Source organism: Triticum aestivum, chromosome 2B (assembly GCF_018294505.1).
Source record: "Triticum aestivum cultivar Chinese Spring chromosome 2B, IWGSC CS RefSeq v2.1, whole genome shotgun sequence".
In the NCBI taxonomy this organism is placed as follows: Eukaryota; Viridiplantae; Streptophyta; class Magnoliopsida; order Poales; family Poaceae; genus Triticum; species Triticum aestivum.
Genome location: NC_057798.1, coordinates 409,663,229 through 409,680,269, shown reverse-complemented (window position 1 = coordinate 409,680,269; position 17,041 = coordinate 409,663,229). Strand labels below are relative to the sequence as shown.

At 43.8% G+C, this 17,041-nt stretch overlaps 1 long non-coding RNA gene across 3 annotated transcripts; it reads right to left on the bottom strand.

Annotated features, from left to right (window-relative positions):
- Positions 1-13,152: 13,152 nt before the first annotated feature.
- LOC123041303 (uncharacterized) lies at positions 13,153-14,984 on the bottom strand. 3 transcript variants are annotated; one of them, XR_006418462.1, is made up of 6 exons: positions 14,543-14,984; positions 13,828-13,960; positions 13,636-13,707; positions 13,468-13,563; positions 13,345-13,383; positions 13,153-13,263 (listed from the first exon to the last, which is right to left on the bottom strand). It is a non-coding gene; the product is annotated as an uncharacterized lncRNA (long non-coding RNA). The 3 variants fall into 3 exon arrangements; XR_006418463.1 differs by having other exon boundaries at positions 13,468-13,567; positions 14,548-14,984; XR_006418461.1 differs by having other exon boundaries at positions 14,548-14,984.
- Positions 14,985-17,041: the final 2,057 nt, after the last annotated feature.

The window sequence follows — 17,041 nt, the reverse complement described above, 5'->3', positions numbered from 1 at the left end:
GCCTCTACTTGACTAGCTCGTTGAATCAAAGATGGTTAAGTTTCCTAGCCATAGACATGAGTTGTCATTTAATTAACGGGATCACATCATTAGAGAATGATGTGATTGACTTGACCCATTCTGTTAGCTTAGCACTTGATCGTTTAGTATGTTGTTATTGCTTTCTTCATGACTTATACATGTTCCTGTGACTATGAGATTATGCAACTCCCGTTTATCGGAGGAACACTTTGTGTGCTACCAAACATCACAACGTAACTGGGTGATTATAAAGGTGCTCTATAGGTGTCTCCGAAGGTACTTGTTGGGTTGGCGTATTTCGAGATTAGGATTTGTCACTCCGATTGTCGGAGAGGTATCTCTGGCCCCACTTGATAATGCACATCACTATAAGCCTTGCAAGTATTGTAACTAATGAGTTAGTTGCGGGATGATGTGTTACGGAATGAGTAAAGAGACTTGCCGGTAACGAGATTGAACTAGGTATTGAGATACCGATGATCAAATCTCGGGCAAGTAACATACCAATGACAAAGGGAACAACGTATGTTGTTATGCGGTTTGACCGATAAAGATCTTCGTAGAATATGTGGGAGCCAATATGAGCATCCAGGTGCCGCTATTGGTTATTGACCGGAGACGTGTCTTGGTCATGTCTACATAGTTCTCGAACCCGTAGGGTCCGCAAGCTTAAAATTCAATGACGGTTATATTATGAGTTTATGTGTTTTGATGTACCGAAGGTAGTTCGGAGTCCCGGATGTGATCACGGACATGACGATGAGTCTCGAAATGGTCGAGATGTAAAGATCGATATATTGGACGACTATGTTTGGACACCGGAATAGTTTCGGGAGGTTTCGGGCATATACCGGAGTACCGGGGGTTACCGGGACCCCCCCCCCCGGGAAGCTATTGGGCCTTATGGTCCTTAGTGGAGAAGAGAGAGGGCAGCCAGGAGGTGGCGCGCGGCCCCTCTTGCCCCAGTCCGAATTGGACAAGTGAAGGGGGCGGCGACCCCCTCTCCTTCCTTCTCTCCACCTCCTCCGTCCCCCTTCTCCTTCTTGGAATAGGGAAGGGGGGGGGGGACAAACCTACTTGGAGTAGGATTGCCCCCCTAGGGCGCGCCTCTCCCCTTGGCCGGCCCTTTCCTCCTCCCCCCCCCTTTATATACGGAGGAGGGGGCACCCCATAGATACAACAATTGATCCCTTGGATCTCTTAGCCGTGTGCGGTGCCCCCCTCCACCATAATCCACCTTGATAATATCATAGCAGTGCTTAGGCGAAGCCCTGCGTCGGTGGAACATCATCATCGTCACCACGCCGTTGTGCTAAGGGAACTCTCCCTCAAAGCTCGGCTGGATTGGAGTTCGAGGGACGTCATCGAGTTGAACGTGTGCTGAACTCGGAGGTGCCGTGCGTTTGGTACTTGATCGGTCGAATCGTGAAGACGTACGACTACATCAACCGCGTTATGCTAATGCTTCCACTTTCGGTCTACGAGGGTACGTGGACAACACTCTCCCCTCTCGTTGCTATGCATCACCATGATCTTGCATGTGCGTAGGATTTTTTTTTAAATTACTACGTTCCCCAACAGTGGTATCAGAGCCAGGTTTTATGCATAGATGTTATATGCACGAGTAGAACACAAGTGAGTTGTGGGCGATACAAGTCATACTGCTTACCAGCATGTCACACTTTGGTTCGGCGGTATTGTTGGATGAAGCGGCCTGGACCGACATTATGCGTACGCTTACGCGAGACTAGTTTTACCGTCGTGCTTTGCACACAGGTGACTAGCGGGTGTTAGTTTCTCCAACTTTAGTTCAACCGAGTGTGGCTACGCCCGGTCCTTGAGAAGGTTAAAACAACACTAACTTGACGAACTATCGTTGTGGTTTTGATGCGTAGGTAAGAACGGTTCTTGCTTAGCCCGTAGCAGCCACATAAAACTTGCAACAACAAAGTAGAGGACGTATAACTTGTTTTTGCAGGGCATGTTTTGATGTGATATGGTCAAGGCATGATGTTATATTTTATTGTATGAGATGGTCATGTTTTGTAACCGAGTTATCGACAACTGGCAGGAGTCATATGGTTGTCGCTTTATTGTATGCAATGCAATCGCCCTGTAATTGCTTTACTTTATCACTAAGCGGTAGCGATAGTCGTAGAAGCAATAGTTGGCGAGACGACAACGATGCTACGATGGAGATCAAGGTGTCACATCGGTAACGACGGTGATCATGACGGTGCTTCGGAGATGGAGATCACAAGCACAAGATGATGATGGCCATATCATATCACTTATATTGATTGCATGTGATGTTTATCTTTTATGCATCTTATCTTGCTTTGATTGACGGTAGCATTATAAGATGATCTCTCACTATAGTTCAAGATAAAAGTGTTCTCCTCGAGTATGCACCGTTGCCAAAGTTCGTCGTGCCCAGACACCATGTGATGATCGGGTGTGATAAGCTCTACGTCCATCTACAACGGGTGCAAGCCAGTTTTACACACGCAGAATACTCAGGTTAAACTTGATGAGCCTAGCATATGCAGATATGGCCTTGGAACACTGAGACCGAAAGGTCGAGCGTGAATCATATAGTAGATATGATCAACATAGTGATGTTCACCATTGAAAACTACTCCATTTGACGTGATGGTCGGTTATGGTTTAGTTGATTTGGATCACGTGATCACTTAGATGGTTAGAGGGATGTCTATCTAAGTGGGAGTTCTTAAGTAACATGATTAATTGAACTTTAATTTATCATGAACTTAGTCCTGATAGTATTTTGCAAATTATGTTGTAGATCAATAGCTCGCGTTGTTACTTCCCTATCACTACTAGGGAAAAGCCTATACACAGAATCTTACCAGCAGCGCGCTTTAAAATCAGGCGCTGCTGCTACTTAGCAGTAGCGCTCACTTTAAAACAGCGCTGCTGATACTAGTTTATCAGTAGCGCGCACACAGCAGGACGCGCTATTGCTAAAATTTCCATGACGCCGCGGTGAGGCCAATTATAGCAGCAGCGCGTTGGAACAAAGGGCGATACTGCTAAGGATCGTAGCAGCAGCGCATTTATGCTATAATCGCTACTACTAAGGTTACTACAAAAATTTAGTCCCACCTCACTCCGTGAAGAGAGTTTGTACCACCTTAAATACGTTCTATCTACAACTTTCACAAGCACTTGGTTTTCATTGAACTCTATGTGTAGGATCTGTGGCCGCAATAGGAATCCTCGCCTGTTCCTAAACCAACTGTCGAGGATTCCTATTGACAAATCAGATTGTACAGAAAAAGACAATTGATGATCAATGTATTTTTTTATGTCTATGTCTAACATAGCAGCAGCGTGTTCTCGGTTGAAGGCGCTACTGATAGGTCGTTTAGCAGTAGCGCACTTTGCTATAGCGCGCTACTGCTAAGCCATTCCATCTCCCCCCTCACCTATCCGATCCAGATCACACTCACACACACACACTCGATCTCCCCCTCGTCGCCCCTCCTCCGATCTGCGCCGCCGTCGCCTCATCCTCCTCGCTGGACTCGGTACCGGCCTCCTCCTCCGTCCTCCCTCCACTGGCCAACCCCTCCTCGCTTGGCCTTCCTCCTCCATTCTCCCTCCACTCGCCGCCGGCCATCCCCTCCTCGCTCCGCCTTCCTCCTTCCTTCTCCCTCCACTCTCCGCCGGCCAGCCCCTCCTCGCTGCGCCTTCCTCCTCCGTCCTACTCTCTTCTCCCTCCTCAAGTCGCCCCTCCTTCTCCCTCCTCCCTGCTACATTTTGATTTAGTAGGCTAGTTCATATGCAACATTCTGATTTAGTTGATATGATTCAGTTGATTTAGTAAGCTAGTTGATTTAGTTGATTTAGAACATTTTGATTTAGTTGATTTAGTAGGCTAGTTGATTTAGTTGATTTAGTAGGCTAGTTGATTTAGTTGATTTAGACATTTGATTAGTTGATTTAGTAGGCTAGTTGATTTAGTTGATTTAGTAGGCTAGTTGATTTAGTTGATTTAGTAGGCTAGTTGATTTAGTTGATTTAGAACATTTTGATTTAGTTGATTTAGTATGCTACTGGATTTAGTATGCTAGTTGATTTAGGATGCTACTGGATTTAGTATGCTAGTTGATTTAGTTGATTTAGGATGCTTTGCTCATATTGCTTTAGGAAAATATCACATGCTACTGTTTTTCTTTCCTGTGAAGTGAATCATTAATCCTTTGCTCATATTGCTTTAAGAAAATGGCGCCACCACCATCACCACTATGTCGACTGTGCAAGTAAAGGTGCGCCAGCAGCCTTGCAACTGGCAAGCTGTTTGGCATCTACTTCTAGCCGAGTTTTCGTCATGCGGCAGTAAGAAATTAGATGAAATGTAACAACTATTTTATTTTTAGTGTTGGCATTACTGCATTGTGTCATTTTTCTTTTCTTACACAGACCGTCCCATGCAATGTGAGGTTGACATTCAACAAGCTGACAGGAGACACTGTGACATTTGAGGCTCTTGGGGGGCCGTACACTATGGAGGTCGAGAAAGGACGCAATATGTCGCAGATTGGAGGAGATGGATGGGCCCGCTTCCTCGCCCGCATGCGTCTTACTGGTGGTGAGTTGATCAGCTTCTCCTTCAGAGCAGAAAGACCCAAGCTGGCTGTCATTTATCTCAATCTGGTGGAACATGATGAAGATGACGAAGATGATGAAGATGACGAAGATGATGAAGATAATGAGGACCCACTTCATGAAGCCATCGTAGCTCAAAGAATGAGGCTGAGCGAGGAGGAGGTGTGCAACCTATGGCACATAATTCCACCATGTGCTGACTTTGTCGGGGTGCCATTCGTGACCCGCCTGACAAGTACCATGGTCGATCGACATGATATGGTATGTTATACTTACAAATGCAAATTATCCGATGATATGCTTAGTGTAGAGTCCAATGATATGTTGTGTGGAATCTAGACTTAATAGAAATATATTTGCAAGAGTATGTGTGAGGCTATTTATTAATTGATATGTTTTTCTTATTCAGAAATTGCCAAAGAACCTATCTGTGAGTTGTGGTATCGAGCCTGATGAAGAAGGCTCAGCTGGACTACGCCTTACCGCAAGGGGCTCCGTCACCACCTGTACTTACCGCATGGACACAGACGGTCGCACACACTTAAATTCGGTTGGGTGGAAGAGATTCCTCGTTGGCAAGAATCTTCGTGTTGGACAGGCCATCCTAATTACTATCAGGAACACCCACCGCCCAGGCTTGAGGATGATGATCATCGTCGATATCATCTAGAACTACATATGTGTGTGTGGCTATTGAATGATCGTCGTCGATATCATGTAGAACTACATATGATGATCGTCGTCGATATCATCTAGAACTAAATATGATGATCGTCGTCGATGTCACCTTGTACTGCTTGAGGATGCATGTTGAGTATATATGAAATTGTTATCTAGTACTCCTTCGGTTCCAAATTACTCGTCGTGGTTTTAGTTCCAATTTGAACTAAAACCACGACGAGTAATTTGGAACCGAGGGAGTACTACCTAGTACCTATAATGCTTTATGAAATTGATATCTAGTAGTACCTAGTATCTGGAAATTGCAGTTTATTGAAGCTGGAGTGGGGAAATGGTGAAAGATATAACAGCAGCGCGGGCGCAGGAAATCGCTACAGCTAACTAATAGCAGCGCGTTCAGGAAACGCGCTGCTGATATAGTCAATAGTAGTAGCGCGGGCACAGACAGCGCTACTACTAACAGTTAGCTGTAGCGCCTTATTGGTAGCGCGGGTGCCCGCGCTGCTGATAGCCTCAAAACCCGCGCTACTACTAGGGTTTTCCCTAGTAGTGTATGTTTATTTTGATATGTTCCTAGAGAAAAACTATGTTGAAAGATGTTAGTAGCAATGATGCGGATCGAATCCGTGATCTGAGGATTATCCTCATTGCTGCACAGAAGAGTTATGTCATTGATGCACCGCTAGGTGACAGACCTATTGCAGGAGGAGATGCAGACGCTATGAACGTTTGGCTAGCTCAATATGATGACTACTTGATAGTTTAGTGGACCATGCTTAAACGGCTTAGAATCGGGATTTCAAAGACGTTTTAAACGTCATGGACCATATGAGATGTTCCAGGAGTTAAAGTTAATATTTCAAGCAAATACCCGAGTTGAGAGATATGAAGTCTCCAACAAGTTCTATAGCTAAAAGATTGAGGAGAATTGCTCAACTAGTGAGCATGTGCTCAGATTGTCTGGGTACTACAATCGCTTGAATCAAGTGGGAGTTAATCTTCCAGATAAGATAGTGATTGACAGAGTTCTCTAGTCACCAGCACCAAGTTACTAGAACTTCGTGATGAACGATAGTATGCAAGGGATGACAAAAACGATTCCCGAGCTCTTCATGATGTTGAAATCGACGAAGGTAGAAATCAAGAAAGAGCATCAAGTGTTGATGATTGACAAGACCACTAGTTTCAATAAAAGGGCAAAGGGAAAGAAAGGGAAACTTCAAGTAGAATGGCAAGCAAGTTGTCACTCCCGTGAAGAAGCCCAAAGCTGGACCAAAGCCTGAAACTGAGTGCTTCTAGTGCAAAGGAAATGGTCACTGGAAGTGGAAATACCCTGAATATTTGGTGGATAAGTAGGATGACAAAGTGAACAAGGGTATATTTGATATACAGGTTATTCATATGTACCTTACTAGTGTTTATAGTAGCCCCTGGGTATTTGATACTTGTTCGGTTGCTAAAAAATAGTAACTCGAAAAAGGTGTTACGGAATAAACAGAGACTAGTTGAGGGTGAAGTAACAATGTGTGTTGGAAGTGGTTCCAAGATTGATATGATCATCATCGCACACTCCCTATACTTTCGGGATTAGTGTTAAACCTAAATAAATGTTATTTGGCGTTTGCGTTGAGCATGGGTATGATTTGATCATGTTTATTACAATACGGTTATTCATTTAAAGTCAGAGAATAATTGTTGTTCTGTTTACATGAATAAAACATTCGATGGTCATACACCTAATGAAAATAGTTTGTTGGATCTCGATCGTAGTGATACACATATTCATAATATTGATGCCAAAAGATGCAAAATTGATAATGATAGTGCAACTTATTTGTGGCATTGCCGTTTGGGTCATATCGGTGTAAAGCGCATGAAGAAACTCCGTTAAGATGGACTTTTGGAATCACTTGGTTATGAATCATTTGATACTTGCGAACCGTGCCTTTTGGGCAAGATGCCTAAAAACTCCGTTCTCCGGAACAATTGAACGAGCTACTGACTTGTTCGAAATAATACATACCGATGTATGCGCTCCAATGTGTGTTGATGCTCGTGGCGGGTATCGTTATTTTCTAACCTTCACAGATGATTTGAGCGGATATGAGTATATCTATTTAATGAAACACAAGTCTGAAACATTTGAAAAGTTCAAAGAATTTCAGAGTGAAGTGGAGAATCATCGTAACAAGAAAATAAAGTTTCTACAATCTGATCGTAGAGGAGAATATTTGAGTTACGAGTTTGGCCTTCATTTGAAACAATATGAAATAGTTTCACAGCTCACGCCACATGGAACACCACAGCGTAACGGTGTGTCCGAACATCGTAACCGCACTTTATTGGATATGGTGCAATCTATGATGTATCTTACCTTTACCACTGTCGTTTTGGGATTATGCATTAGAGACATCTGCATTCACTTTAAAAAGGGCACCATCAAAATCCGTTGAGACGACGCCTTATGAACTATGGTTTGGCAAGAAACCAAAGTTGTCGTTTCTTAAAGTTTGGGGCTGCGATGCTTATGTGAAAAAGTTTCAACCTGATAAGCTCGAACCCAAATCAGAGAAGTGCGTCTTCATAGAATACCCAAAGGAAACTGTTGGGTACACCTTCTATCACAGATCCGAAGGCAAGATATTCGTTGCTAAGAATGGATCCTTTCTAGAGAAGGAGTTTCTCTTGAAAGAAGTGAGTGGGAGGAAAGTAGAACTTGATGAGGTAATTGTACATTCTCCCGAATTGGAAAGTAGTTCATCACAGAAATCAGTCCCAGTGATTCCTACACCAATTAGTGAGGAAGCTAATGATGATGATCATGAAACTTCGATCAAGTTATTACAGAACCTCGTAGGTCTTCCAGAGCACATACCGCACCAGAGTGGTACAATAATCCTGTTCTGGAAGTCATGTTACTATACCATGATGAACCTACGAACTATGAGGAAGCGAAGATGAGCCCAGATTCCATGAAATGGCTTGAGGCCATTAAATCTGAGATGGGATCCATGTATGAGAACAAAGTGTGGACTTTGGTTGACTTGCCCAATGATCGGCAAGCCATAGAAAATAAATGGATCTTCAAGAGGAAGATGGGCACTGATAGTAGTGTTACTATCTACAAAGCTCGAATTGTCGAAAAAGGTTCTCGACAAGTTCAAGGTGTTGAATACAATGAGATTTTCTCACTAGTATCAATGCTTAAAAGTTTGTCCGAATCATGTTAGCAATTGCCGCATTTTATGAAATTTGGCAAATGGATGTCAAAACTACATTCCTTAATGGATTTCTTAAAGAAGAGTTGTATATGATGCAACCAGAAGGTTTTGTCGATCCTAAAGGTGCTAACAAAATGTGCAAGCTCCAGTGAGCCATCTATGGACTAGTGCAAGCATCTCGGAGTTGGAATATACACTTTGATGAGTTGATCAAAGCATATAGTTTTATACAGACTTGCGGTGAAGCCTGTATTTACAGGAAAGTGAGTGGGAGCACTACAACATTTCTGATAAAATATATGTGAATGACATATTATTGATCAGAAATAATGTAGAATCTTCTAGAAATCATAAAGGAGTATTTGAAAGGTGTTTTTCAAAGAAAGACCTCGGTGAAGCTGCTTACACATTGAGCATCAAGATCTATAGAGATAGATCAATACGCTTGATAAGATTTTTCAATGAGTGCATACCTTGATAAGATTTTGAGTAATTCAAAATGGAACAGTCAAAGAAGGAGTTCTTGCCTGTGTAGCAAGGTGTGAAGTTGAGTAAGACTCAAAACCCGACTATGGCAAAAAATAGAAAGAGAATGAAAAGTCATTCCCTATGCCTCATTCATAGGTTCTATAAAGTATGCTATGTTGTGTACCAGACCTATTGTATACCTTGCTCCAAATTTTGCAAGGGAGTACAATTTTGATCTAAGAGTAGATCACTGGACAGTGGTCAAGAATATCCTTAGTAAGGACTAAGGAAATATTTCTTGATTATGGACGTGATAAAAGAGCCCGTCGTAAAGAGGTACATCGGTGCAAGCTTTTACACCGATCCAGATGACTCTAAGTCTCAATCTGGATACATATTGAAAGTGGGAGCAATTAGCTAGAGTAGTTCCATGCACAGCATTGAAGACATAGAATATTTGCAAAATACATACGGCTCTGAATGTAACAGACCCGTTGACTAAACTTCTCTCACGAGCAAAACATGATCATACCTTAGTACTCTTTGGGTGTTAATCACATAGCGATGTGAACTAGATTATTGACTCTAGTAAACCCTTTGGGTGTTGATCACATGACGATGTGAACTATGGGTATTAATCACATACAGATGTGAATATTGGTGTTAAATCACATGGCGATGTGAACTAGATTATTGACTCTAGTGCAAGTGGGAGACTGAAGGAAATATGCCCTAGAGGCAATAATAAAGTTATTATTTATTTCCTTATTTCATGATAAATGCTTATTATTCATGCTAGAATTGTATTAACTGAAAACATAATACATGTGTGAACACATAGACAAACATAGTGTCACTAGTATGCCTCTACTTGACTAGCTCATTGAATACAAGATGGTTAAGTTTCCTAGCCATAGACATGAGTTGTCATTTGATTAATGGGATCACATCATTAGAGAATGATGTGATTGACTTGACCCATTCCATTAGCTTAGCACTTGATCGTTTAATATGTTGCTATTGCTTTCTTCATGACTTATACATGTTCCTATGACTATGAGATTATGCAACTCCCGTTTATCGGAGGAACACTTTGTGTGCTACCAAACGTCACAACGTAACTGGGTGATTATAAAGGTACTCTATAGGTATCTCTGAAGGTACTTGTTGGGTTGGCGTATTTCAAGATTAGGATTTGTCACTCCGGTTGTCGGAGAAGTATCTCTGGGCCCACTCGGTAATGCACATCACTATAAGCCTTGCAAGCATTGTAACTAATGAGTTAGTTGCAGGATGATGTGTTACGGAACAAGTAAAGAGACTTTCTTGTAACGAGATTGAACTAGGTATTGAGATACCGATGATCAAATCTCGGGAAAGTAACATACCGATGACAAAGGGAACAACGTATGTTGTCATGCGGTTTGACCAATAAAGATCTTCGTAGAATATGTGGGAGCCAATATGAGCATCTAGGTTCCGCTATTGGTTATTGTCCGGAGACGTGTCTTGGTCATGTCTACATAGTTCTCGAACCCGGAGGGTCCGCACGCTTAAAATACGATGACGGTTATATTATGAGTTTATGTGTTTTAATGTACCGAAGGTAGTTCAGAGTCCCGGATGTGATCACGGACATGACGAGGAGTCTCGAAATGGTCGAGACGTAAATATCGACATATTGGATGACTATGTTTGGACACCGGAATAGTTCCAGGAGGTTTCGGGCATATACCAGAGTACCGGGGGTTACCGGACCCCCCCCCCCCCCGAGAAGCTATTGGGCCTTATGGGCCTTAGTGGAGAAGAGAGAGGGCAGCCAGGAGGTGGCGCGCAACCCCCCTTGCCCCAGTCAGAATTGGACAAGGGAAGGGGGCGGCGGCCCCCCTCTCCTTCCTTCTCTCCACCTCCTCCTCCCCCCTTCTCCTTCTTGGAATAGGAAAGGGGGGACAAACCTACTTGGAGTAGGATTGCCCCCCCCCCTAGGGCGCGCCTCTCCCCTTGACTGGCCCTCTCCTCCTCCCCCCCCTCTATATACGGAGGAGGGGGGCACCCCATAGATACAAAAATTGATCCCTTGGATCTCTTAGCCGTGTGCGGTGCCCCCCTCCACCATAATCCACCTCGATAGTATTGTCGGTGGAACATCATCATCGTCACCACGCCATCGTGCTGACGGAACTCTTCCTCAAAGCGCGGTTGATCGGAGTTCGAGGGACGTCATCGAGTTAAACGTGTGCTGAACTCGGAGGTGCCGTGCGTTCGGTACTTGATTGGTCGGATCGTTAAGACGTACGACTACATCAACCGTGTTGTGCTAACGCTTCCGCTTTTGGTCTACGAGGGTACGTGGACAACACTCTCCCCTCTTGTTGCTATGCATCACGATGATCTTGTGTGTGTGTAGGATTTTTTTTGAAATTACTATGTTCCCCAACAACTTTGCCATACTGAGGGATGATAGAGATAATTTTCTGACAGCTCGGTGTAAATTAATTCCATTTGCAGTAGCCGTGATCACCACAGAAGCGATGGCTATGAGTCATGGTCTGGCTTTTGCTAATTCCCAACAAGCAAGGAAAAAAGGAAGGAAAGAAATTGAGAGGGAATAAGAAAGGAAGGAAAGAAATTGAGACAAAATAAGGAAGAGGTGTAAGTTATAAGGATGGTAATCGGTTAGAGAAATAAGGAAGGAAAACTCTCTAATTAAAATAAAATTATACGGAGCGCAATAGAGACGAGGACATGAGGATGAACATAATTAACTCAGGCATGAGGCGTGTAAAAATTTCTCCTGTTGCAACGCACGGGCATTTGTGCTAGTATAAATTATTTGTTCATAAAAATGCATAACCCAAACATGGTCCATACATATTTTTTTTCATAGTGCATAATTGAAAGATAAAAAACTACTTCATTAATTTCCAATATGGTCATATACGCTCCACAAAATCATTGAACAGTTGCATGTGCATCTGTTAATCTCGAAGTTGTCAATGCATCTCAAGAAAGTTGGCAATATGCTCCACCTCCTGTTCCAGGAGGCGGATCTAAACTTCGGGCTTCTGAAAATCATGTGTGCGAGCTTCCTCTTTGGCCTCATCCTCAACAATCATGTTCTGCAAGATTACATAACATGTCATAAACTGCAAAGTGTCTTCCCTTCCTACATCATTGCGGCTCCATAAACAATACCCCTACGAGGTTGGAGCACTCTGAATGCCCTCCCCACATCCTTCATACTACCTTCTTGCGATTGTGTAAAGAGATATTTTTACCTACCATGAGAATCCGATATAGTCTTCACAAACACCGTCCATTGAGAATAGATACCATCGGCAAGGTAGTACTCCATATTGTAATTGTGCCTGCTTACGGTGTAGTTGCATGGTAGAGCCTCCCAATCACGAAGTATCTTGAACAAAGAAGGTCGGTGGAGCACATTGATGTCATTGTTAGAATCCTACGTGTCAAAGAAAGCATGTGAAATCCACAAGTCATTCGATGCCACTGCTTCAACTATGATGGTGCTTCTTTGGTGTGACGTTGGTACAACCCACACAAACCTTTGGGGCATTTCTTCCATTGCTAGTGCATGCAATCAACTGAATCGAGCATACCTGTGAATCCTCTTGAAGCTCCAATTGGCAGTAACTTTGATCTGTTCTCCACAGTTGGTTCTCACAAGTACTATGGTCAGAACACCTTCACCCATGGCGCATGCAAATTGCACCATGATGTGTTGGGGAATGGAGCATGCAATTTTAGAAAAATTCCTACACTCACACAAGATCTATCTAGGAGATGCATAGCAACGAGGGGAAGAGTGTGTCTACGTACCCTCGTAGACCGTAAGCGGAAGCGTTTCACAATGCGATTGATGTAGTCGAACTTTCTTCGTGATCCACCGATCGAGTACCGAACGTACGGCACCTTCGAGTTCTACACACGTTCAGCTCGGTGATGTCCATCGACTTCTTGATCCAGCAAGGCGTCGAGGTAGTAGATGAGTTCCATCAGCATGACGGCATTGTGACGGTGACAGTGACAGTGAAGTGATCCGTGCAGGGCTTCGCATTTTAAAGAAATATTTCCAACAGAAAATTGTAAGGAAGCTAGATGTAGACTCACATGTTTTGCGACATTTCGGTAATGCACACACACACACACACGCACACAAAACTTGTTGTGTTCCATTCTCGCTCCGTCAATGTCCTCTCTCACTAAGATTTTTGAACACCTGGTCAGCAACCAAGGTGAGCAACCAAAACCATATGGTGTAACCTGGTTCTTTTTTAACATTTAGACATTTGATACATACCTCAGCAATTGTGTATTGGAAGAGGTTGACCTATTTACCCTGTGAATGAAAGCAAGTGAACAACCAAGATTAGGAAATACAAGAACAGATTGTGCTGTAATAAAATACCGAAAGTTTCTTCACCTCTAAAATAGTGGATCTAACACATTCGGCATGGTGCCCGCTGAACTCAGAGTTCCTAATAAGCCATGTGATGTCCATTCCATGAGACCATGACGCCTATCTTTAGTACAATTTGGTTAGTTTCACAAAGTCAAATATTACGAGGTACAGAAAACATTAACCACATACCGTGACATGAGATCTTTCACTAATGATAGCAGTCGGGAGAAGTGGTGCTACATGCCTCACAGCAGCACACATCTGTGAACAAAAATCTTTAGAAAGTTGAATGGAAAATTCATTGGTACTGCAACACATATATGGAGCAAATTAAGGAAGAACTGTTGTCCAGTGGCTGAAGTAGATTGGCGGCAAGCATACCTCGTGGTCAGCCTAGGCGTGAGGCTTGAGTACCTTGGGGAAGTAGGGGCGTACACACCTTGGGTTGCCTAATGAGCATCCTACTACCGGTCGTGGAGCCCAGATAGAAAATAGAAACTTAGGATGGTGCAGCCTAATAGAGCGTAGAGAAAAGGAGTTGAGCAACATGAAAAAAAATTCAGAACTATTACATGAACTCTCAAAAATAGTATAATATGGCAGAGAGCAAATTGAACAAAAAAAATGAAAAACATACAATTAGTAAGGCAAACCATTCTAACTTCAAAATTTTAGTGAGACTATCATTCTAAACAATAGTACGTTTACTTAGCGCAGCTATGATATTCTCCCACTATATCTACAATGTATATTCCATGCCAACAAATATAGTGTGTTTATGTCAGTTAAAAAGGTAAAATACCAAAAATTGGTATAAAAGAGCAAGATAAGATGCATGTGCGTTGGCAGCATCCACACAAAATGCACGAAGCATGCCCTTGCATATCTCGACAAATGCATGCTTCCCTACTTGAATACCTTGGAGTGACGATGACTGGTGACTTTTCTTTTTATAGGTCATATCTTTCCGATCACATAATTGGTATCCTCTTTCAGATTTTGGAGTACAGAAGACTACTGTTCGTACTACTCCTAGCAGGACTTACATTAATACATGAAAAGAAGAATGGTTTAAGAACATAGCAGAAAATTGTACCTTACCTCAGGGGAGATGGGCACGGGCTCTGCAGCTTGCAGTGAGCGAGATTCGTAGCAGGGGACGGCGGCGGCATGGCCGCGCACGCAGGCGACCAACACCTACACGAACTTGGCGAGGATGGCCTCCTCTGAGGCTAGGTTGGTGTCCTCTAATCAGCAGCTTGTCAAGCCTCCCAGAACGGCACACATGACTAGGTGGCGGCGCCTGCGCCGGCAGACACGAGGCTGAGCGATAGGGGGCGGACCCCAGGACGCAAGCGCCGCCGGAGGCTTCGGTGGCACACACCATAGGAGCGGGCGGAGGGGATCAAGCGAGGGACAGATGGGGGCCTTGCCGGCACGTGGTCATCCGCGGTGGTGGCGCCACCAGATCGGTGCCCGTCATACCTCTAGGGTTTGGGGCGAGAAGAGGGAGGTGTTGGAGATAAGAGAGACGACGTTCGTCGACTGTAGTTTTGTGTTGATTGGCGAGTCGTCGATTTTTTCGTAGGTTTTTTTCGCAGGTTTTTTTTCGTTCGAGGCATCGCTCCTGGATGCATTGCTCCCTCTTTTGGTTGGGTTTTTTTGTCGAGGGGGTGATTACCTGCCGGAAGGTGGGAGGTGGGATCGAGGACGAAAAAACCGTGTATGTGGGACGAAAATTGACAGGCGGAGACTACCAACTGCTTCATTAGGAGTAGAGATAAAATACTACGGGCCGGCCCATTAAAGTTGCACAGTTCTGACGCTATACAAAATTCCACCCACGCTACCTTACATAAAATTCTTCCAATTTATATATGGTTTTAAGATTCCTAGTATCAAGGAGTTGTCTTAGGAATTAATATGCAGAGGAGGAATGAAAGGATTGCGACAAAGAAATAAGGAAAGTAAAGGAACGAAGACAAAGAATAAGGAATATAAGGATGGAAATGAGTGATACAACACATTGATCACACTTTTGAAGGAAATGTGCCCTAGAGGCAATAATAAAGTTATTATTTATTTCCTTATTTCATAATAAATGTTTATTATTCATGCTAGAATTGTATTAACCGGAAACATAATACATGTGTGAATACATAGACAAATATAGTGTCACTAGTATGCCTCTACTTGACTAGCTCGTTGAATCAAAGATGGTTAAGTTTCCTAGCCATAGACATGAGTTGTCATTTAATTAACGGGATCACATCATTAGAGAATGATGTGATTGACTTGACCCATTCTGTTAGCTTAGCACTTGATCGTTTAGTATGTTGTTATTGCTTTCTTCATGACTTATACATGTTCCTGTGACTATGAGATTATGCAACTCCCGTTTATCGGAGGAACACTTTGTGTGCTACCAAACATCACAACGTAACTGGGTGATTATAAAGGTGCTCTATAGGTGTCTCCGAAGGTACTTGTTGGGTTGGCGTATTTCGAGATTAGGATTTGTCACTCCGATTGTCGGAGAGGTATCTCTGGCCCCACTTGATAATGCACATCACTATAAGCCTTGCAAGTATTGTAACTAATGAGTTAGTTGCGGGATGATGTGTTACGGAATGAGTAAAGAGACTTGCCGGTAACGAGATTGAACTAGGTATTGAGATACCGATGATCAAATATCGGGCAAGTAACATACCAATGACAAAGGGAACAACGTATGTTGTTATGCGGTTTGACCGATAAAGATCTTCGTAGAATATGTGGGAGCCAATATGAGCATCCAGGTGCCGCTATTGGTTATTGACCGGAGACGTGTCTTGGTCATGTCTACATAGTTCTCGAACCCGTAGGGTCCGCAAGCTTAAAATTCAATGACGGTTATATTATGAGTTTATGTGTTTTGATGTACCGAAGGTAGTTCGGAGTCCCGGATGTGATTACGGACATGACGATGAGTCTCGAAATGGTCGAGATGTAAAGATCGATATATTGGACGACTATGTTTGGACACCGGAATAGTTTCGGGAGGTTTCGGGCATATACCGGAGTACCGGGGGTTACCGGGACCCCCCCCGGGAAGCTATTGGGCCTTATGGTCCTTAGTGGAGAAGAGAGAGGGCAGCCAGGAGGTGGCGCGCGGCCCCTCTTGCCCCAGTCCGAATTGGACAAGTGAAGGGGGCGGCGACCCCCTCTCCTTCCTTCTCTCCACCTCCTCCGTCCCCCTTCTCCTTCTTGGAATAGGGAAGGGGGGGACAAACCTACTTGGAGTAGGATTGCCCCCCTAGGGCGCGCCTCTCCCCTTGGCCGGCCCTTTCCTCCTCCCCCCCCTTTATATATGGAGGAGGGGGCACCCCATAGATACAACAATTGATCCCTTGGATCTCTTAGCCGTGTGCGGTGCCCCCCTCCACCATAATCCACCTTGATAATATCATAGCAGTGCTTAGGCGAAGCCCTGCGTCGGTGGAACATCATCATCGTCACCACGCCATTGTGCTAAGGGAACTCTCCCTCAAAGCTCGGCTGGATTGGAGTTCGAGGGACGTCATCGAGTTGAACGTGTGCTGAACTCGGAGGTGCC